The 22,723-nt window shown below is 37.5% G+C and overlaps 3 long non-coding RNA genes across 5 annotated transcripts; all 3 read right to left on the bottom strand.

Moving 5' to 3' along the window:
- Window positions 1-3,695: 3,695 nt before the first annotated feature.
- LOC147487873 (uncharacterized) lies at window positions 3,696-4,698 on the bottom strand. 2 transcript variants are annotated; one of them, XR_015201381.1, is made up of 3 exons: window positions 4,628-4,698; window positions 4,183-4,256; window positions 3,696-4,057 (listed from the first exon to the last, which is right to left on the bottom strand). It is a non-coding gene; the product is annotated as an uncharacterized LOC147487873 (long non-coding RNA). The 2 variants fall into 2 exon arrangements; XR_015201380.1 differs by having other exon boundaries at window positions 4,183-4,669.
- LOC147487874 (uncharacterized) lies at window positions 4,699-8,649 on the bottom strand. Of its 2 annotated transcripts, none has more exons than XR_015201383.1 (7): window positions 8,468-8,649; window positions 7,438-7,596; window positions 6,350-6,418; window positions 6,176-6,249; window positions 5,956-6,084; window positions 5,580-5,626; window positions 4,699-4,756 (listed from the first exon to the last, which is right to left on the bottom strand). It is a non-coding gene; the product is annotated as an uncharacterized LOC147487874 (long non-coding RNA). The 2 variants fall into 2 exon arrangements; XR_015201382.1 differs by having other exon boundaries at window positions 7,438-7,600.
- Window positions 8,650-9,036: 387 nt separating this feature from the next.
- On the bottom strand, window positions 9,037-10,598 carry LOC147487875 (uncharacterized). Its single transcript, XR_015201384.1, has 3 exons — window positions 10,368-10,598; window positions 9,711-9,990; window positions 9,037-9,167 (listed from the first exon to the last, which is right to left on the bottom strand). It is a non-coding gene; the product is annotated as an uncharacterized LOC147487875 (long non-coding RNA).
- Between the last annotated feature and the right edge of the window lie 12,125 nt (window positions 10,599-22,723).

Raw genomic sequence — 22,723 nt, forward strand, 5'->3', positions numbered from 1 at the left:
TTGGTCCAAGTTTAATTGAACCGATCCGACCCGACCAATCTAAAATAGACTTCGCCTAAACCAAAAACAACCGGGGCCCAAAGATCAACTCGCCCAAGCCCAAGTTCACCATCTTCTCCAACAAAGACCCACCGCCGAATTCGCCACCGCCGTCCACTCCATCATCCCTAGCGGTTTTGACCCAAATCAAAACCCCTATAGCTTTAATGAAAGCTCCACCTCGATTTGCTAACTCCATCTCCTACCTCCAAACTAGATCTAAAGGTTTATCGCCGCCATTAATGGCTCGGTGTAAGCTTCGCAGCTCCATCTACCGCCTCACACACTACAATCAACACTAAACAACATCCCCACATCACCACAAAACACCCCAACCAATCAAACCCAAAACACAGCCCCAACCACCCACGCCATTAACGCCTCCAAGCTTCCACCACTCCCCAAAGACCCAATCGACCATGCTAAACCCGACATTCATCATATATCAACAACCAATTAATATTTAACATCACAAGATATAAAAAAAGTTTAATCGAATCCATCAGACGATTTGTCCGACGCCATTAGCGCTCTCACGAAGCTTTTCGGCGGTTTTAAGGCACCGATTCAACAAGATGATTACGTAAAAACGAAATTTAACAAAGTTGACTAATACAAAGACACGAACTCCAACACAACAAGATAACGAACAAGATTAATAGGCGAAACCTTAGTCGGTATACTCGATATAGGAAAACCATAAATCCGGTGAAATAGCAAAATAGCTACTCACCAATTAAAACCCGACGAATCCTCCAGAGTCCGAACCGTCGTGGCTCCACCCTCCAAAGAAACAAGCCTCCTTTTTTTAATATATTATTTTTCTCTCAACCCTATTTTCTAGAAAAATGTGTTTATATACTTGGTCTGAAACCCAAGCCCAACACCGACTTCGGCCCAAAACCAGCCCACGATCCGAGAGTCCGGTCCGGAATTTAATTTTGAAAATAAATAATTTAATTAATTAATAAATATAAAAATACGTATAAAAAAATACGGGTGTTACAGCTATACACATCTCAAAAGAATCTCGTCCCGAGATTCAGAAGTAAAGCTATACGAACAAATACGTTGGTTATTAACTTAGAACCTATACAAGAATGTACAAAGATGAAACTTAAACAAGGTAACATTGGTATTAATTATTATTAAATAATACCCGAATATATATCTTCATGCCCTTACAAAACCTATTACAGTTTAGCTGTCTATATTAAAACAATTTATTACTGTCACTTAAACGCAAGATAAATACATCATATCTTTTTAGCATGCAGTTTCTTGACACGTAGCAAACTCTACGGAAAAAATATGCTACTTAACTAATCAATAATATGGAGAAAGTTCATCCCGATATAAAACATTAGGGAGTCTTTCATATCATGCATAAAATGAAATTAGTGTCCTAATACACTTAAAACAAAATGTCACTCATGTCATTGATACTACAATAAAACTTTATATTTACTTTAGTCATGCTCCTAGAAATATTAAATTTTAAAACAACCCTTGAATCCTAATTCATGCTTGCAACTGGATCAAATATAGCACGTATCCAAAAAATAATATTTCATATTCATCTATCAAAATCATATAGACTGAAACAAAACAATTCAGAATAAATACTCGAATATGCAAAAATCATGTGAAACTAATTTAACGATATTAATCAATCATATATCACATCGGTAATAGTTCACCTATATACAATAATATAAAAATGTGTATACGCAAGTATACACATCTCAAAAAGAATACACGTGTATACGCAAGTATACACATCTCAAAAAGAATACACGTGTATACGCAAGTATACACGTCTCAAAAAGAATACACATATATTTTATTTATTATTCTTTCTATTTATAATTAATCACATATAACAAATTAATCTCTTATACTTCAAAATACTATTCATCCATTAAAGTGTACGAGTGAGGCGAGATAGTTCCTCCAACACCGAGGCAATTAGTTCCTTACTCAGTACGTCACAAAGCCATCAGATAATACAACTCATTCAATATAGATTAAATATCTTATTATTTCTTGAATAATATCATACCACTCAAATACAAAGTTCACAGACATGTGGTCATACTTAATCCATACTCCACGTGAAAATGATCACCAACAATAAAACAACATTATAGCAGCACACATCATTTTGATCAAATCCATTAATAATTAACATATTACACAAATACCCACTCCTCATATAATAAGGAAAAATAAAATCATTTACTATCCATTCCACCAGAGTAACTAATATAAATATACACATCACACATACAAACCAATCAAAAAAATATTGACTCTCTCTTTATTTCTATATCTCTTCTTTTATTTGTAAAAGTAAAACAACTAGCGGAAATAGTTTTGAAAATAAAACTCCTTAAACACTACCCATAAACTACGATCCGAGAATCACCTAGACTCACCTAAGTCTAAGCTAACCAAATGCTCTGATACCAAATATGAGGCCGAGAATACACAAGGAACATCACGGATTGTTGGGGTAGAAGACGATGGTGGATTCATATTCAGGCAAGTAGCTATGAATTTGAATGAGGAGGAGGCCATAAAGGAGAGTCCGGCAAAAGTGGGTCTGGAAGAAAGTTCGAAACATGAGGAAGGGGAAGTGATGGTAGCTATGGTAGCAAAGGTGAATTCGAAACCAAACACTAGCCAGAATATGGAGAGTTTGAAGTCAGAGGTAGGAGTTGGGAAAGAGCCTAATCTTGCTCAAGAAGGAGAGGAAAAGAAGGGTACTTGGGTAAGCATGCTGCATCGGAAAGCTGTTGGACAAGAGTCCTTATCTTATGTGCCACCCACCATTGTTGATGGCAGGCCAGTGATTCATGTAAAGTCGACCCAGTTTGCAAAAATAAAAGAAAAGTTTGAGAATGTCATAGTAGGGAGTTTTGTTGGGAAGAAACTGAGTTTCTCGTATGTTAAGGAGATGGTGTCAAGGACTTGGAGATTGAAGAATCAGTTCATAATGAAACCGTATGGAGAAAATATGTTCATGTTTCAGATTAGTAATGAGGATGATAGACATACAGTGCTAGACATTGGTTCGTTCCATATTGCTAGCCATCTGTTTGTAGTCAGGCCATGGAAACTTTTTGTTGAGTCAGAGACAAGAGAACTGAAGACAATTCCTATTTGGGTGATCATGAAGAATTTTCCAATGGAGATGTGGACAAAAGAAGGGTTTAGTCAAGTTGCAAGTGCTGTTGGTAACCCCCTGTTTACTGACAAACCAACAAAGAATATGTCGCGAACATCTTATGCCAGGGTGTGTATACACTACACCAAAACAGCTTTTTTGTGACGTCAAAATGGCGTCACAAATAATTTTAGTGACACCATTTTATAGTGTCGTTGGCACAAATATTTGGTGTCACTAAATTTAGTGGCGTCAAAATGGCGTTAATTTTGACGAAAATAATCCAAAATGACAAAATGACATCACAAAATATTAATATATTTTAGAAAAAAAATATATAATTAGTTGCTATACATCCACCTTACAGTCTTGCACCCTGTAAAAGAACTCATTTAAAACATCGCTCACTCTATAGAATACAAAATTACACCATCAATCCCATTTAAGAATGTATAATATTCATTCAATCCCTTTCAAAATTATGAAGTCACTTACAAGACTAAATACTTATATTTCCCAAGCGAAAGTACTATGCTATATTACATTGTGTTTACAACTAGCTACCTAGAAAGAAATACCGAATCTCAAAAACTTTGTACTTCCATATTCACTATCCGAGAAGGCATCATTGTCTTCTGATTCACTATCCGAAAAGACATCATCTTTATCGTGGTCTTTAGAGCCCTTGTTTGAGTTAGAAGGTGCAGGACGAACACCATATGATGTACCATAGCTAGAATTTCCACTCACTTCTCTGTTGGTTGTTTCAGTTTTGGGCCTTGCTAGAACTTCACCATTATAATCTATCAGCACAATTTCAACCTGAAATCCTGGAGATGGTAAATTCCTCTGCAAAAGAAGTTATTATACCATAAATATGGTGAAACCAGACTACAAGAGAAGCACCTTGAGAAAAGATGCATGACCAATGGGATGCTCCTAGTATGTCTAATGTGTTGCATGAGATGTTGTACCTTGTTAAACCCATCAAGATCTGAGGTTTCTAATATTTTTCTATTTTTCATCATTGTGTGTGGCATTCAACCAACTGAAAAGAAAAAGATAAATATTGCATGAGAACTGAACTTCAAGAAGAGGAAACAAGAAGAGCACCAGATATGGAGGGAAATCAAGCAACAATAGGCATATCTTTTCTTCTGATTGCTCAAATGGTAGCCTTTCTGAGAATTAATGGCTATTTTTATTAAAAATGGAAGTAGCAACATATTCTTACATGTTTTTTATCTTATGCGCGCTAGAAATAATCACTAGCAATCTTTTTGAATAAGCATATAAAGGATGATGCATAGTTGGTTTTCCTAGAACTAGTGTATACCTCATAAACTTTTACAAAAAATTTACACATTGATCTTTAACTGACTTGTGAGAAAAAAGAAAATTCGAAAATAACTTGTATACCAGTAGAAATCTCCTTGCAGGTCATGAAAATGGATTTTGAAGTCACCACCAGATTCGCCACACCGTGCTCTCTGGTAAAGCAAAAACCAAGATCCCTTTCTTTCATGAACCAATCCAGAAATCTTCTGGCTGTAAATCAGTGTATGCATAAAATCTATGAAAATAAGGATGCAACAGCAAGTTTAATATCTACACCAACTGTTAAGTGTGTGATAACATACTCAAAAGGTCCTAACCATCATCTGTCCGCAGCTCTTGATTAACAGCAAGATACTTTAGTTGTTTGAATTTCCACACATGCAAAGGCTTTTAAGTGTGTCATGCATATATACGTTGAGCATTCACTTAGGCACCATGTGCATTGCCCTATAAATTCTCTATTTGATATCAAAGAAGACCTTTCTTTTTCTGCGTTCAAAGAACTTAGATATGTTGGCTTCTTTGTCATACTTGTAATTTAATATCACAAGCATCACATATACTATAAGTGGGAAATAGATATAGTAATTGCCTATGAGTGGAGAGAAAACGGTTCTCAAAGCAATTTTCTAAACAATATATCAACATATTTTACCAGTTAGAATAATAAACCAAAAGCTTCAACATTGCATGATATGGAAATGCAACCTCACTTCTTATGATAAATGAATTAATCTATGTGTGTCGTGGATGTTTATTGAGATATAGACGAAAACCAACAGATTGTGTGGAAAATATGAATCAGAAATATGGATAAAGATGTGGAAACCCTAAGTTGCACATGAATCTTACTTTCACACTAGATACCATCCATGAAAGTAAAAGGCTAGTATTAAATCTAAAATCAGTAAATAAATAAAAAACTACAAGGATGTTTAACAGGAAAGCATACAAACGATGAAGCATTACAAAAGGATCAAAATATTCTATATACAAAACAAGCAAGAAAATAGATTCAGATAGAAGTCTTTACCATTAGATTTTTGGTTTTTGGATGATTTTGGGTAGTAAAGAGAACTCCTGCATTAATAAATACACTGTCACAACACTACATCATATAAACACTATTCTTAGTAACGCTAGAATTTTGTTCTGCATTCTCATCTTTTGGCGTCAAAAATCCCCAAAAGCCTCTGTCACAAAAATACAATTATGGTGTAGTGGATTGCAGTAGCTAAGCTATCCTAAATACTTAAATAGTTACATTTTATACTAGCAAACCACCCCCCCCCCACACACCCCCAAAAGGGCCCATGCGGTGCGTGTATACCATAGGCGATCAAATAGTCTTTATTCTTGTGTATACGAAGGGTACCTTAAATTCAAGGTGTTTGACATAGGAGATATACCATGAGAGTTGCAAATGGTGCACGAGAGAAACGATCTCCAAGCTTATCCTTTATTTGCCTATTCATATCATGCTTATCCACGAAGCAATTCACAAGAACAACAATACCAACACCAGCTTCAATCACAAGCTGAAACCAAAACATGAGGGCCATCAATTATAAAAAGTCAAGCAAGGCCTCAGTTAAACACGCAGAAAGATGACATAGCTTTGATGCATACCCAAATGAGACTTGTAGCCATAAGTGATATAAAGGTCACATAATTTTTTTTTTCCCAACACAATTGTTAAGCCACTTCATGCAAATAATTTAGAGAGTTAATCACTTATATATTCTGATCAATCAATTATTTAGATAATATACATTTATCACGTATCCACATTGATTAAATTACCCGACAATGGTGATCAAACCCATCCACACATTTATCACAACGTCTGCAATGTTTGCTGAATTTCTGCACCTGCAACGTAAATAAGAGGTTTTGTAAATAATAATAGATTGAAGAAATAAATGTCACAAGACCGTGTTAAAACAGCAAATCCGTAATATGGATGCATGAAGCAATGTCAATGCAATAGTATATTGAGTTTCCATATGGGCTATGAGAATTTATAATTCCAAAACAGAAGCAGTTACTTTTTTTTCATACCGAGATGAAACAGCTCCAAAACAAGAATTTGTAGTGATTAGTGAAACCCATAATCTTTTAAGCCAACCAAACAAAATAATCTAGTTATTGCTATTCCTTATCCAGTTCATTGCTCGGGCCCAAACACGAAGTAACCAATTTTTTTTGTTTTTAGCATTAATGTTTGTATCAGGGAATAGCTAACTACAACAGTCAAGTTTAAAATTATGCTTTTCCATCTCATTCAGAAAATATATTCCTGTCCCTTACGTCTAGCTATTTTTCTTGATTTTTTAAAAAACCAATTCCCAAATAAAAAACAGTAAAGTTGAAACCATCACCCAGGGAATACAACAAACAAAGTAAATAAATAATAAAAAAAAAAAAGACAACAAACAATATTAAAGAAAAAAAAAACTTTAATTACTCAAAAACCAACTTTATTTAGACGTTGTATGAAAATTAATGTACCAAGAGTATTTAAATTAATAATACTAGGCTCCTAGCTATTATTCCAAAGGTCTACAGAATGGGCTTGACTTTTGAGTGTTACACTTGTGTTTTAAGTGAACTCAAACTATGCTTGACTATGAGATGGTATATGGATTTTGGGCCTGATTACGAGGTAAGGCTTGGAACATGCACAAAGCTGTACATTCAGGTATTACAACTCTGAATTTCTTGCAGATAAGCTGTAAAATATTTTTACTTGTTTGTCCTACTTAATAATTGAAATAGTAGAAGATAGCTCGCTTTTCAGATACATAATAAATGAGTTTGACCAAGTCCATCAAAGTTCCAAAACTCATTAACAGTAGACTAAGACAAGAACTTCTACTAGTAGAAGCTACCTCAGCATTGCAGAGTGTACAGAACAAGGCAGCTTCCCCTTCACCTTGTTGCTCAGTACACCTTCCAAGTTTGCAGCAATCTTCAATCACAAACAATGCACAAAAAATTCCCCCAACTTTTATTTATGTAAACTGAGACCCTTTTCCAACGAAGTATACCTGCCTTGTCCATTATCAAACATCTGACTTTCAGAATGCAAAATTATATAAGAGTTCGATCTAGATCTGAGTACAATTCTTTCTATCCGCTAACTAGAGAATTTAGCAATAGTACTTGGTTTGTGTTAAAACAATCAAACAAGTTCTAGAAAAAAATAAACAAGGCAATGCAGGAAACTTGATTCCTTAAGACAATTACAATACAAATGGACAAAAACATACAAGACTACCAATGCAAAATTTTATTTGACCTAAAGCAGTAAGAAATGAAAAAGATAACGATAATTTGACGATAATTATTCATTCAAAACTAGAGATGCACCTAGAAAAGTAACAAGATTGGTTTGCTCCATATTCGATATCAGTGATCCGCTGATAACCACGATAAATAGGAATGTAAAAAACAAGTACTACGGTCCAGCCATGAGTTAGCCAGGTCCATTATTTGTTTCATGAATGGATTGAATATTTGAGATTCCACTTAATACTTGCAAAGACATATAACGCAAGCAGAATACTCATTTAAGCGATTAAGTGAAATCTTGCCCAATGTTACTCAGAGTACCGTCTCTTCAAAAAAATTCTCTGCTGTAATACTCTAATTATGTTACCACTCTAAATATCTTTACACAATTAATTTATTGTCAATCATCCACTAAGAAAGTATAGATCATCATATATCATGGAATCTCACAAGAGATGTAATTTATGGTAGCCACACTTCCTATATGCTGGATTGCTAGCCTAGCATGAACATTTCATTAACTATTGTATACATGTATGTCTCAGTTCTCAATTCATTCTCAGGAAACTTCTTTCCCCCTTTTTAGAAAGTGTGAGAAAACTAATACCGTTATCGTGAAAATAGTACATGTTTGTGTCCAAAGAAGTAATTCTCCCTTGCAGGGAGAATCCATGATTTCCAGTTCAGAATGACAAATCTCTGTAAGACCCCTTTCATAGGGAATAATGGTTGCTTTGTTCCTTGCTTCTTTTGGCAGTCTTGCTTTCAGCACAACAGCTCCTCGTAAAGCTTTAGCAATAGAAAATTGTACCACCGTTAATTATCCATTACCGAAGGCGTGGAAGCATTCAAAAAAGCGTTTTTTCTTCAATAAAATGAGAAGTTTTACATGCCATAATTGTTCAAAAAAGTCCACAAGAGACTAAGCAATTAAGTGGAGTTACATTTGCATTTGCAGCGCAAAAAGAGTCATAAGATCCCCCGGGTTCTAATGACAACAACCGACCTTACAACGGAAGCCACCCGATCATGATCTGCAGACCGGCTGATTCTGCAATTTCAAGACAATGTGATGCTAAGAGCTCCGTGAGTTGATGTCACAGCTGCTCCCATTTTTGAGTTATTGGAGTTCTCTCATTTGCAGCCCGCGCCACTAACGCCAATAACTCTCAAACCACGCTTTAAGGCAAAGATGTACTCGAGCATTATCAACACGTGCTCTCTCTTTCTTTTTAACTTTGTTGTTGTTCCTAAACTCCTTGTTATGAAACCATTTTCCAACAGAGCTAGCTCTCCTGGTGTTAACCATATTAACCAGTTTGCATAACTGCAGCAGAGTGATTGCACCGTGTTCTCACACATTATGTGAACACACTGGACAGATTTCTTCAAGATGTTTTTTAAGAAAAATTAAATAAATAATAAGTCCAGTTTGAATTAGCAACTACAAGAAGACTAATATAAAAATTACAAAAGTGATAGAAGTGAAACATTGCATAAACTTTTGTCAGACTACTTCATGATGATTTTGGGATAACCAACTCTTAATACATATTGCATTTGTGTATTGGGCGAATGTTAACGCCGCAGCGCAGAATATTGAAACATAGCAGACATAGCCCTCAACTATTTGAAGCCAAAACTGGTATCTTCACTAAACTTGAAGTGGTGACTAAGTTATAATAAACCCGACCAATTAAAAGTGTCAGTGCAATACAGACTAGTTATACATTGCTAGTAAATGATTTGGCAATGCTGTGGTTCTCTTATCTAATAGAATGAAAATAACAAAAAATGGAGAAGTCATATATGATATTAATGACACTGATCAATAAGACAAATAGTTACACAAAGGAAAGATCGATCTTACATATTGTGGTGCATCAACCATCTCTTCATTTCGAAAGAGGGGCATGTCCACAACAAACGGTTTCTGTTTGTGAGCAAGAGCTTTTGAGATTTCTTCAACAGAGATACTCCATGATCTTGATAAGAACTCCATAAGTTCTTTTGGTGTTTGTGGTGGACGAATTGATAACAGTGATGCTGGCACTACTATGTCCATCACTTGGTCCTCTTCTACATAGTCTAAACTCTTCTTCCAACTTAAATAACGACCACTCCCCATCTTTCTTGTTCTTGATAGCCAACTGAAATGCAACCAAAATAACGTAGAATGGTTATTTTGAAATGCTTCAAAAAATCCAAAATGAAATCCATCCAGAACTAAACAAACACCACTCAGAATACCCAACCACACAAAAAAGAATCAATTTTTATAAGCAAATAAGAAAAAAAATAAATCAACTGCAAAACTTGTTCAAACTTTTCCTCCATCCAATAACACAAAAGTAAACATAAATTGACCGAATTCAATCAATCACGCATGACAGTAAAGTTACAATTTTTTCACACCAAACATTAATGAATTCAAACTAGATTACACTGAATAACGAACTAAGTAAATTAGAAATTGAATACCCTAACTTGATTTCAAATTAATCACAAACTTTTATGGCGTCAGTACCTTTCTCCATTAAATCAATCACATCTTTGAGCTCCTTCTTCAGCGCGTTTAATGGCTTGACAGTAAAGAAATTTCGAAGCTTTAGATCTAAACACTTCAATCGTTTCACGGTGATAGGCCAACCATCATTTCTAGGTTTATGTATCTTTTTCAGAGGTAGTGATGGGAAGTTGAGAGAGAGTGGTGAAGAAGATGAGATAAAGAGAGAGCAGTGTTTGGGTCGTAATTTTTCCGAGAAAACGCGGTCCCTTAATTGTAATTTTCATTATTCACGCTCTTTTGCCGTCACTTTATTTAGTAAAATTCCATAACATTAAATTGAAATAATTCTCTAATTATTGGTGACGGCTTTACCAGTTTAGTGACGCCAAAATGCCGTCACAAAAATCCTGACGCCAATTTGGCGTCACAAACCAGAAAAACCCAGTGTCACAAAAAAGCTGTTATGGTGTAGTGATAGAGATTAAAGCGACTTGTAAGTATCCAGAGAGTGTGCCTGTAGTACTGGACCAAAGAAGAGCTTTTGAAGTAAAGTTCGAATATAATTGGAGGCCTGCCAAATGTTCCCACTGTCAAAGTGTTTGGTCATACAAACACGACATGCGCTTATAAGGTGAAGAAGGAAATAGATCCAAAACAAGGTGTGTGGATTCAGAAGAAGGAAGTGGCTGTGGCTGAAAAGCAGAGTGTGGACAAGGGAGAAAAAAAATAGGAGCTGATGATAACACAGAAACAGAAAGGGAGGAGAATGATAAGATTAAACAGTTACACGACCAAAGAGAGGATAGCAGTAAAAGAACTGAAGGAGGGCAAGAAGGTGGGGCGGTTAAAGAAGTGCAAGAAGTGGTTACTGTTCAAGATGGAGACAAAGAAGGGTGGGAAACACCTTCACGGAGACATAGTGTAAAAGCACGACCAGAGCATCATATACAAGTAGGGGTTGATATCGAAAATGTTAGTGAAGGAAATATGAACAAAGGCAGCACGAGTGTGAGTCCAAAGGCGAAAAGATACAGAAATATTCCCATGAGAACGAATTTGGATGCCATTGGGTCGTGGAGTGCGCATGAATCGAGGGGAAGTACTGAGGGGTAAGGGTATAAAACTGAATGGTAGTAAAGAATTGGCAAAGGTGGCCCAATCAATACACCCTCATTTATTTAAATGATACAGATTGGATGCTGGAACATGCGGGGGCTGAATGTGGGATTTAAATAGATAGAAGTCAGAGAGATGATCAAGAAGCATAAACTCAGTCTTATGGGTTTGGTGGAGACAAAAGTTCAGCAAAAAAATTTGGATAAAACTGTTAGAAAGTGTTGCGAGGGATGGAATGTGGAGCATAATTATATGTATAGTGAAAATGGAAAGATTTGGTTATGCTGGGACGCAAGAATGTGCAAGGTGAGAGTTATAGAGAGGGACCTGCAGTATATAACGGGGGAGGTAACGCTTACTAGTGGTAAGGTGTTTATGGTCACGGTTGTATATGCGAGCACTGATTTGGTGATAAGAAGAGAGCTGTGGAACAGGTTAGTTAACTTCTCATGTGCATATCATGGACCTTGGGTGATATTAGGAGATTTCAATTCAGTTCTGAGTTCAGAGGAGAGAGTTGGAGGGAGACCAACACATCCGATCCATTACACTGACTTTCTACAATGTGTTACTATGGCGGGACTCACAGATATGAAATACAAGGGAAATGTACTAACATGGAACAACAGGAGAGGGGTTAGAATTTGGCGAAAGCTTGACAGAGTACTGGTGAATGCAGAATGGCTTGATGAGTTTGAGGATGTCGAAGCTGAATTCTTGAATCCGGGTACTGTATCAGACCATTCATCTATGGTAACTTACTCTACAAAACAGAAGGGCCAGAATAAGAAGCCTTTTAGGTTTTTTAATTACTGGACTCGAGAGGATGGGTTTGTGGAAACAGTCCAGCAAGCTTGGGGGAGTGAGGTTGTAGGAAATCCGATGTATGTATTTATGAGAAAACTGAAAATTGTGAAAGGGGCTTTGATTGAATGGAACAGAGAAAGGATTGGGAATGTCAAGACGAGAGCACAAATGAAAAAGGAGGAGATGGATATTATTCAAACAAAACCGCAAAACGAGCGGCCAGCCAAGCGAGAAATGGATTGATGAAGAGAGGATATGCATCAAAGAATATGTCAAGTGTCTTGAAATCGAGGAAGAGAGTGTGTGAGGCGTAAGTCGCGAGATCGGTGATCACAAATGGGGACAATAATACGAGTATTTTTATAAGTCAATACGAACAAGGAGGGCAGTGAATAAGATAACATGTCTAAGCGATGGGCTAGGAAGTATAAAAGAGGATGTGGATGAGATAGGGGCTGAATGTGTGCAGTTTTACAAGGAACTCTATGCGCCAGAGAACCTACAGGAACTAGACTTTAGTTGCTTTGATACTATACAGCCGCAAAAAGTTATCAGTAATGACACCAGGGAACGGTTGGTAGCAGTGATTTCTAGAGATGAGATTATTGAGGCGCTGTCGTGTATTGATAGTGATAAGTCCCCAGGGAATGATGGATTCTCTTCATTGTTCTTTAAGGCTGCCTGGCGAATTGTGGGAGATGATTTTGTTAGGGCAGTTCAAAATTACTTTAGGGCGTAGGGATGCTCGAGAAAGTAAATGCTACTTGTATATCACTTGTGCCTAAGATACAGACCCCGACAAGTTTGAATGATTATAGGCCTATTGCGTGTTGTAATGTGATATACAAGTGTATCACTAAGATTATAACGCTGAGAATGAAACCTATCATGCATGAGGTGGTGTCGCTTAATCAGTCAGCTTTTATACCAGGTAGGAGCATTCAGGATAATATATTATTGTCTCAGGAATTGCTTCACAATTATCACAGGGATGCTTATCCACCACGATGTGCGGCTAAGATTGATCTGAAAAAGGCATATGACTCAGTGAGATGGGAGGTTGTTGAATTCACAATGAGAAGAATTGGGATACCGGAGAAATTTCTAGGCTGGGTGAAAGAATGTATAGGAACTGCTTCCTTTTCGATTATGGTGAATGGGACTCCGTATGGGTATTTTAAGGGGAAGAGAGGAATAAGGCAGGGGGACCCTATATCTCCTTACTTGTTTGTCTTGGTAATGGAATTGTTTTCTGACATTATGAGGCAGGCTGCAATAAGGGGTGAGTTTAGATTGCATTATAAGTGTAAGGAGCCGGTTATAACACATCTTTCATTTGCGGATGACTTGATTACGTTTATGAATGGGGATGTAGCTACTGTTACAAGTCTAGTAAATTCTCTGGGGAAGTTCAGAGAGTGTTCAGGGCTTGAAGTCAATGTGGGCAAGAGTCAACTGTTTTTGGCAGGAATGAGCGAGGAGGTGAGTGAGGAAGTTAAGGGAGTGCTACAGTATTCAGTAGGAACTTTACCAGTGAAGTATCTTGGGTTACCCCTTATAACAACGAAGTTGTCATATGCTGATTGTTTGCCACTGATCACTAAAGTAGCGAAGAGAATACAGAGTTGGAAAGGGAAAAGTTTGTCGTATGCGGGAAGGGTCCAGCTGATCAAGGCTGTGTTGAGTAATCTGAATATTTACTGGATATCATCCTTTAGGCTGCCTAAAGGAATAGTGGATGAGATACAAAAGTTGTTGCGAAATTTCTTGTGGAAAGGGCCGGACTGTACTACAGCACATGCTTTGATTCGGTGGAATGATTTATGCTATCCATATGACGAAGGAGGGCTAGGAATAAGGAATCTGGAGGTAATGAATAGAGCTGCAAATATGAAGCATGTTTGGAATATAGTGAGTAGGAAGGAAACCCTATGGACTAAGTGGGTGTGGAAGAATTTGATCAAAAACAAGTTTTTTTGGGACATGAAAATTCCTAACGACTGCTCGTGGAGCTGGAGAAGTATCTTGTTGGGAAGAGAGGATGCTAAGGGGTTAGTATGTTATCAAGTTGGGACCGGCAGAGACATAAACTTATGGATGGACCCTTGGCATCCAAAGAGGGAATTCTGAAACCTTATTTCTCTGCGGGGCTCACTTATGTTTCTAATGTGAGTCTAAGTGCAAAGCTTCGGGACCGATACATAATGGAGAATGGCAGTGCGAACATAATACTGAGACATATGCGAGAGATTATCAAACAGGCGTAAGATGAAGTCGTGGTAATGGGGGGGAGAAGACAGTGGTTTGGACTCCTACAGTTCATGGTGAGTTCGAACTAAAGGAAACTTATCACTGCCTAAGGAGAAAGCGTCAAAGCCTATCATGGACAAAACTGGTATGGTTCACTAATAACATACCTAGGCACTCTTTTATTAGCTGGATGCTGTTCCAAGATGGGATAAAGACATTGGTTAAATTAAAGAGATATAAGGTTGTTGAGTCGGCTTTATGTGGAATTTGTGGACAGAAGGATGAAACTGAATGTCATCTGTTCTACGAATGTACGTTTGCGCACTACGTGTGGAACGAAATGCTGAAGAGAGCTGGATATTGTAGAATGAGGGCTGTTGAATGGGAGGATGAGTTGGAATGGATAATGGGATTGAGTAAAGGAAAGGGATGTAAAAAAGATGCAATTCGGTTGTGTATAAATGCTTTTTTCTACTGGGTTTGGAATGAGCGCAATGCGCAAATATTCAAAAATAAGTACCGATTGGTCGCCAGCTTGTGGAGCTGATAATGCGTGATGTTAAGGTGAAGCTACAAAGCTTGAACCGGTAATGGAGGATGGGGCTGAGAGAATCAGGTTTATGGAACGATGGAATCTGCACGTCCAAGTTAGTACTGAAGGAACCGATCAGTGCAAGTGGGAACGTCCTTGCGAAGGCATTACAAATTGAACTCGATGGTACTCTTCGGGGATTAACGGAGGATGGGCAAAGAAACTTCGAGAGCATGACGGAAATGTCACAAAGCAGCAAAAGGGCTATCAAGGTTCAATACCATTGCACTTATAGAACTAGAGGGAGTTTACAAGGGACTAAAGCTAGCGAGGCATCATCAACGCACCAAGGTGGAAGCTAGGACGGACTTCGACTAATGTTATTTTGATTATACAAAAGCGAAGTAAAGTGCGTGGCAAGGAAGGAAGTCATAGCGGATGTGTTTGAAATAATTGATTGTTTGGAAATGTTTGCTATTAAGCATACCTATAGGGAATGTAATAAGTTAGCGGATGCATTAGCTTGTAATATTCCTACGGTAGTTTCATAGAAGTTATTCCCATTTCGTTTTCTGAGGATATAAAGAAAATTGTATACAACGATGCTAGGGGAAAAACTTATATTCGTTTGTAATTCACTATTATTATTTAATGAGAAGGGGTAGGGGACCCCGTTAACAACCTCGCTTGCTGATCAAAAAAAAAAAAGCTTGCAATATAATGAATGCAAAACACCGGATTGATTGATTGATTGTAGAAAACTCATGTTCTTATCGCTTTTTTTGGATACAGCCCTATTCTAGAACTAATATATCAAATGGCGTGTTTTAGAGCCAAAAGGACCTAAATGGGACATCATGGAATAACTGGGAAAAAGTGCCAATAAGTAAAACTGTCAAAATTCAACGGTCAACGATCAAAGCCATAGTCAACGATAAAAGTGAACTCAAAGGCCCATAAACTCAAAAGCACAGGAAACACTCCAAGGCTTCAAGGATCACTGACTAAACCCTTCGTAAGACAAGGACTAAGCCTCTAAACCCTAAACCCTAACCTAGATCATATAAGTTAGATCTAAGCTGAACAACTTCCAAACCATATAACACCACGTTATACACGGACAAAATACAAAATACTTGACTAAATGCATCTACGTGGGAGATTGCAATAGAATGAATGTAAAACCCTTGATTGATTTAATGTATGCGAAACACTTGGTAGAATACACTTATTTTTTTTTGGTTGATAAGCATGGTTTTCAGAGAGGTCCCCTACCCCTTTTATTGAAAATAAAGTTGTAAAATAACTTGTTACATTCTCACTCTCTCACATATTGCCTACCCCTAGCATCATCATCTATAATACTCTTTACATCCTCTGTAAATAGGCTTGGCACTAATTCTATGTAATTACATGGCGGTATATTCGTTGCAATAGCGTCTGCAAGTTTATTGGACTCCCTAAACACATGAAAAATGTTAAACTCTTCAAAATGGGCCTTCAATCGCTTAATGGCCCGAATCATGTTCTCGGCCTGCCAGGGATACTGACACATGTCGTTCAAGAATGCTAAGATACTCATGGAGTCTGTTTTCACGAGAATTCTTCTTATTCCTTTAGTCATCGCCATTTTCAACCCCTGCTCGACTACTTCCAGCTCGATAAGATCAATCGTGTTCTTTGATGATCTGCCATGGCTCGCCACTATAACATTCCCTTCATTATCACGAATCACCGCTGCCCAACCTCCTAGTGAAGCTTGAAGTTTGTTAAGAATATGAGATCCATCTTCTGATTTCTGCCACTGAACTAATTTCTTCTTCCTTTGCTCAATATGCACATCAACATTCCAGATATCAGTGAACCTTTCCACTTCTGGTCCGCTATTCATCTTGATTTGTATCACCTTCGGTTTGATCGACATCACCGATCGAACTTCGAGCTATCTCAATAACATTCACGCCTTATTATCAAATATCCTATCATTCCTCGATTTCCATATCCAATAATTGAAACCATTCCACATTAACCTCATTACATCATGCTCTATTCCTTTCCCTGCGCTACGGATGCAATCCATAAAATTTCCCTTGCCATGTGGTTTCTATTGTCCCGGTATCCCATTTTTGAAGTAGAATTCCCCATAGGGATTGTGGTATGAGACACGAGTGGAATAGGTGTTCCACCGTTTTAGTTTCTCTCCAGCAGAATATACAAGTGTCTGAGTCCACAACCTTCTGTGCTTTCATTTTCTGCAGTGTTTTAAGTCCCACACTAAGTGCCATCCAGCTGATAAAAGAATGTGTGGGTATTTTGTTTGTAAACCATACCAGTTTGTGCCATTGAACTTCTTGCCTCATACGTCTTAGACTATCATAAGTATCCTTCATATTGTACTCTCCATGCGTTGTTGCAGACCAAACAATGTTATCCTCATCACCCATTATCTTCACCTCATTTTCTGCTGCATCAGTAATCTCACTTATGTGACGTCTGACATTGTTTGTGAACACCCATTTGCCATCTGAAATACAATTCGCTACTTTTGCCTGTTTGTTACAACTTGAATTATATAACAGACCTTGTGGGAACATTTCTCTTAAAATACCAAAGGGATGCCATGGTTCATCCCAGAAACTTGTTTCTCTGCCATTGCCTATCTGATGCAGAACTATTGATGATGCTTCTTTCCTTACTTAAGTATGTTCCTCCAACTTGAGGAACAATCACTTGGTACTTTGAGCTGCCAAAATTCTCTCCCCCTAACTAGATGCTTTTGTACCCACTGTACCCACAAATTATCAGTCCTTGTAATGAGTTTCCATAGAGGCTTCATGGTCACTGCTTGGTTAACCTTTTCTATATTACGTATCCCTAGCCCACCATCCTCATATGGGTAACAGAGATCATCCCATCCTATCAAGGTATGAGATTGTTTGCAGTCTGGACCTGTCCATAAGAAATTCCTGAAAATCTTATTGATATAATCAATAGTTTTTTGTGGTAGTGTGAATGCAGCCATCCAATACACACTAAGATTATTCAAAACTGCCTTTAACAACTGCAATCTTCCGGCATATGACAGTAACTTTCCTTCCAACTTTGAATCCTCCCTGTGATCTTAGAGATTAGAGGACAACAATCAGTACTGACTTTAGCCTTGTAGTTATTAAAGGAAGCCTTAAATACTTCACAGGCAACTCATCCCTAGCAAAAAAGAAGTGTTTGCTCTATATCTGTACTTACTCTATCATCCACTCCAGCAAAGAAAACACTGCTCTTTTGAACATTCACTTCCAACCCCGAGACTCTGCTGAAAATATAGAGGTTATCTTTGAGTGTGGTGGTTGTCCTATTATCTCCGTACATAAACACCACCAAAAGGCGTGTTATAGAGCCAAAAGGAGACAGAAGGACCTAAAAGGGACATCACGAAATAACAGGAAAAAAAGTGCCAAAAAGTCATACTGTCAAAAGTCAACGGTCAACGATCAAAGCCATAGTCAACAATAAAAGTGAACTCAAGGTCCCAAAAACTCAAAAGCATAGAAAACACTCCAAGACTTCAAGGATCAATGACTAAACCCAGCAGCGAGTCACGGCAAAGCAAGATATCAGACAATTGCTTTGATCGAACTTCAGGCTGTAGAGAATGGAATTCATATGGCAACGAGAATGGGGATAAGGAAGATTGAAGTCCAAACTGATTCGACGAATGTGATATCTTTCTTGAACAGCGGCAGCAAGCATCCATGGATGGCAGAGAAGATGATCAGAAGGATTCAAGTAATGAAGGAAGAATTCGAACATTTCAAAATTCTACATGTCTACAGGGAAACCAATAGACTAGCAGATGTGCTGGCACAGAACATTCCTAATCTTAGTTATGTAGAATTAGTTCCTAGTTCTTTTAGCGAGGATGTAAATAAAATCATTTTTGAAGATGCTAGTAGTAAACAGTATCTAAGATTGTAATAATTTATTCTTTTTTTATCCTCTATGAGGAAGGGGTAGGGGACCTCTTAATTAAAAAAAGCCGCTTGCCAACCAAAAAAAAAAATGACTAAACCCTTTGTAAGACAAGGACTAAGCCTCTAAACAATAAACCTTAGCCTAGATCATATAAGTTAGATCTAAGATGAACAACTTCCAAACCCTATAACCCCACTTTATATACCGACAGAATGCAAAACACTTGGCTAAATGCATCTACGTGGGAGTTTGCATTAGAATGAATGCAAAATACTTGATTGATTGAATGTATGCGAAACACTTGATGGAATACACTTACGTGTGAGCTTCCATTATAATGAATGAAAAGCACTTGATTGATTGAACGAACGTACCTACAAGTGAGCTTGCATTAGAACGAATGCAAAACACATGATTGAATGCACCTACATGTGAACTTGCACTATAATGAATGCAAAACACGTGATTGATTGATTGATTGTAGAAAACTCATGTTATCGCTTTTTCCGGATACAACCCTATTATGGAACTAATACATCAAAAGGCGTGTTATAGAGACAAAATGACCTAAAAGTGACAACACAGAATAACTGGGAAAAAGTGCCAAAAAGTCATACTGTCAAAAGTCAATGGTCAACGATCAAAGCCATAGTCAACGATAAAAGTGAACTCAAGGGCCCAAAAACTCAAAATCACTTGAAACACTCCAAGGCTTCAATGATCAATGACTAAACCTTTTGTAAGATAAGGACTAAGCCTTTAAACAGTAAATCCTAGCCTAGATCATCTAAGTTAGATCTAAGATGAACAACTTCCAAACCCTATAACCTCACTTTATACACAGGCAGAATACATAACAGTTGGCTAAATGCATCTACGTGGTAGTTTGTATTAGAATGAATGCAAAACACTTGATTGATTGAATGTAGGCGAAACAGTTGATGGAATACACTTACGTGTGACCTAGCATTATTTTTCTTTTTTATAGATAAGCAGGGTTTTTAAAGAGGTCCCTTACCCCTTTTCATAAAATTAATAAATAAATGAGCTTATTACATTCTTGCATATTCCTTTCCTATGGCATCCTCAAATACAATTTTCTTAACATCTTCAGAGAATGAACTAGGTACTATTTCTATACATCTAATAGCAGGAATGTTGGCAGCTAGTGCATCTGCCAACTTATTAGCCTCTCTGTATACATGAATAATTGAAAATTCTTCAAGCTTCCCTACATAGCTGTGTATCTCATCCATTGTGTGTTTTGCTTGCCATGGGTACTGTTTGCAGTCATTCATAAATGAAACAACATTGCTTGAGTCCGTTTGGGCTTTTATCTTCCTTATGTCATGGGCTTCTGCCAGCTTCAGTCCGTTCATTAATCCCTGTAGCTCAATTATCGCAATGTTTTTATTCTCTGTTCTCCCATGCGCTGCTGCCATTACCTCTCCTCTGGAATTCCTTATCGCAGCTGCCCATCCTCCGTTTGCGCCTTGCAATGTCGCATTAGTATTCAAGATACAAACATCTTCTCTATCCCTCTCCCATCTGCACCACTTTGTCTGATTCCTCTCAAGTTCTATCTCTAAGTTCCATATCTCTTCAAGTCGTGCTCTATTCGGTCCTTCCTTCATTCTGTATTGACATGATCGAAGCTTTTTCTTTGTATCGTTCAATACAGCTTGTACTATGTGTTCTGCTGGTGCTTGCTTGTTGTGAAATACCCTTCGGTTTCTTTCTTGCCATACCTCATATATGAAACCATTAAATATCAGCCTCAGCGCATCTTTATCGCATCCCTTTCCTGATGCTTTCTCGATCACCCATTCAACCTCTTCTCTCCATGTCTGACTTGTTTGCTTGTTATACCCTGCACTAACTAGCAGCCTTTGCCATATTTGCACTGAATATGTACACTGAAAAAACAAAGGACGGTTTTACTTTTAGGCACTTTTTCCCAGTTGTTCCATAATGTCACTTTTAGGGTCCTTTTGTCTCCTTTTGGCTCTATAACACGCCTTTTGATGTATTAGTTCCAGAATACGGATGTATCAAGAAAAAGCGATAAGAACATGAGTTTTCTACAATCAATCAATCAATCCGGGATTTTGCATTTATTATATTGCAAGCTCACACGTAGGTGTATTCAATCCTGTGTTTTGCATTCTTTCTAACAGAAGCTCGCTTGTAGGTACGTTCATTCAATCAATCTAGTGTTTTTCATTCATTCTAATGCAAGCAAACACGTAAGTGTATTCCATCAAGTGTTTCGCATACATTCAATCAATCAAGTGCTTTGCATTCATCCTAATGGAAATTCCCACGTAGATGCATTTAGTCAAGTATTTTGTATTCTGTCGGTGTATAAAGTGGGATTATATGGTTTCGATGTTGTTCATCTTATATCTAACTTATATGAGAGGCTAGGGTTTACGGTTTAGAAGCTTAGTCCTTGTCTTACATTGGGTTTAGTCATTGATCCTTGACGCCTTGAAGTGTTTCCTGTGCTTTTGAGTTTTTGATCCCTTTAGTTTACTTTTATCGTTGACTATGGCTTTGATCGTTGAACGTTGACTTTTTACAATTTGACTTCTCCGCATTTTTCCCCAGTTATTCCGTGATGACCCTTTTAGGGTCCTTTTGTCTCCTTTTGGCTCTATAACATGTCTTTTGATGTATTAGTTCCAGAATAGGGCTGCATCTGGAAAAAGCGATAAGAACATGAGTTTTCTACAATCAATCAATCAATCCGGTCTTCTGCATTCATTATAGTGCAGGCTCACACGTAGGTGCATTCAATCTAGTGTTTTGCATTCTTTCTAATGCAAACTCGCTTGTAGGTACGTTCATTCAATCAATCGAATGTTTTTCATTCATTCAAATGTAAGCTCACATGTAAGTGTATTCCATCAAGTATTTCGCATACATTCAATCAATCAAGTGTTTTGCATTCATTCTAATGCAAACTCCCACGTAGATGCATTTAGTCAAGTGTTTTGTATTCTGTCGGGGCATAAAGTAAGGTTACAGGGTTTCAAAGTTGTTCATCTAAGATCTAACTTATATGATCTAGGCTTGGGTTTAGGGTTTAGAGACTTAGTCCTTTTCTTACAAAGGGTTTAGTCATTGATCCTTGAAGCCTTGCTGTGTTTCCTGTGCTTTTTAGTTTTTGGGCCCTCGAGTTCACTTTTATCTTTGACTATGGCTTTGATTGTTGACCGAATTTTGACAGTTTTACTTTTTGGCACTTTTTCCCAGTTGTTCCATAATGTCCCTTTTAGGGTCCTTTTGTCTCCTTTTGGTTCTATAACACGCCTTTTGATTTAATAGTTCCAGAATAGGGCTGTATCAGGAAAAATGATAAGAACATGAGCTTTCTACAATCAATCAATCAATCCGGTGTTTTGCATTCAATATATTGCAAGCTCATACGTAGGTGCATTCAATCTTGTGTTTTGCATTCTTTCTAACGCAAGCTCGCTTGTAAGTACATTCATTCAATCAATCGAGTGTTTTTCATTCATTCTAATGCAAGCAAACACGTCAGTGTAATCCATCAAGTGTTTCACATACATTCAATCAATCTAGTGTTTTGAATTCATCCTAGTGCAAACTCCCACGCAGATGCATTTAGTCAAGTGTTTTGTATTCTGTCGGTGTATAAAGTGGGGTTATATGGTTTGGAAGTTGTTCATCT

This window comes from Coptis chinensis, chromosome 7, assembly GCF_015680905.1.
Source record: "Coptis chinensis isolate HL-2020 chromosome 7, ASM1568090v1, whole genome shotgun sequence".
Classification (NCBI taxonomy): Eukaryota; Viridiplantae; Streptophyta; class Magnoliopsida; order Ranunculales; family Ranunculaceae; genus Coptis; species Coptis chinensis.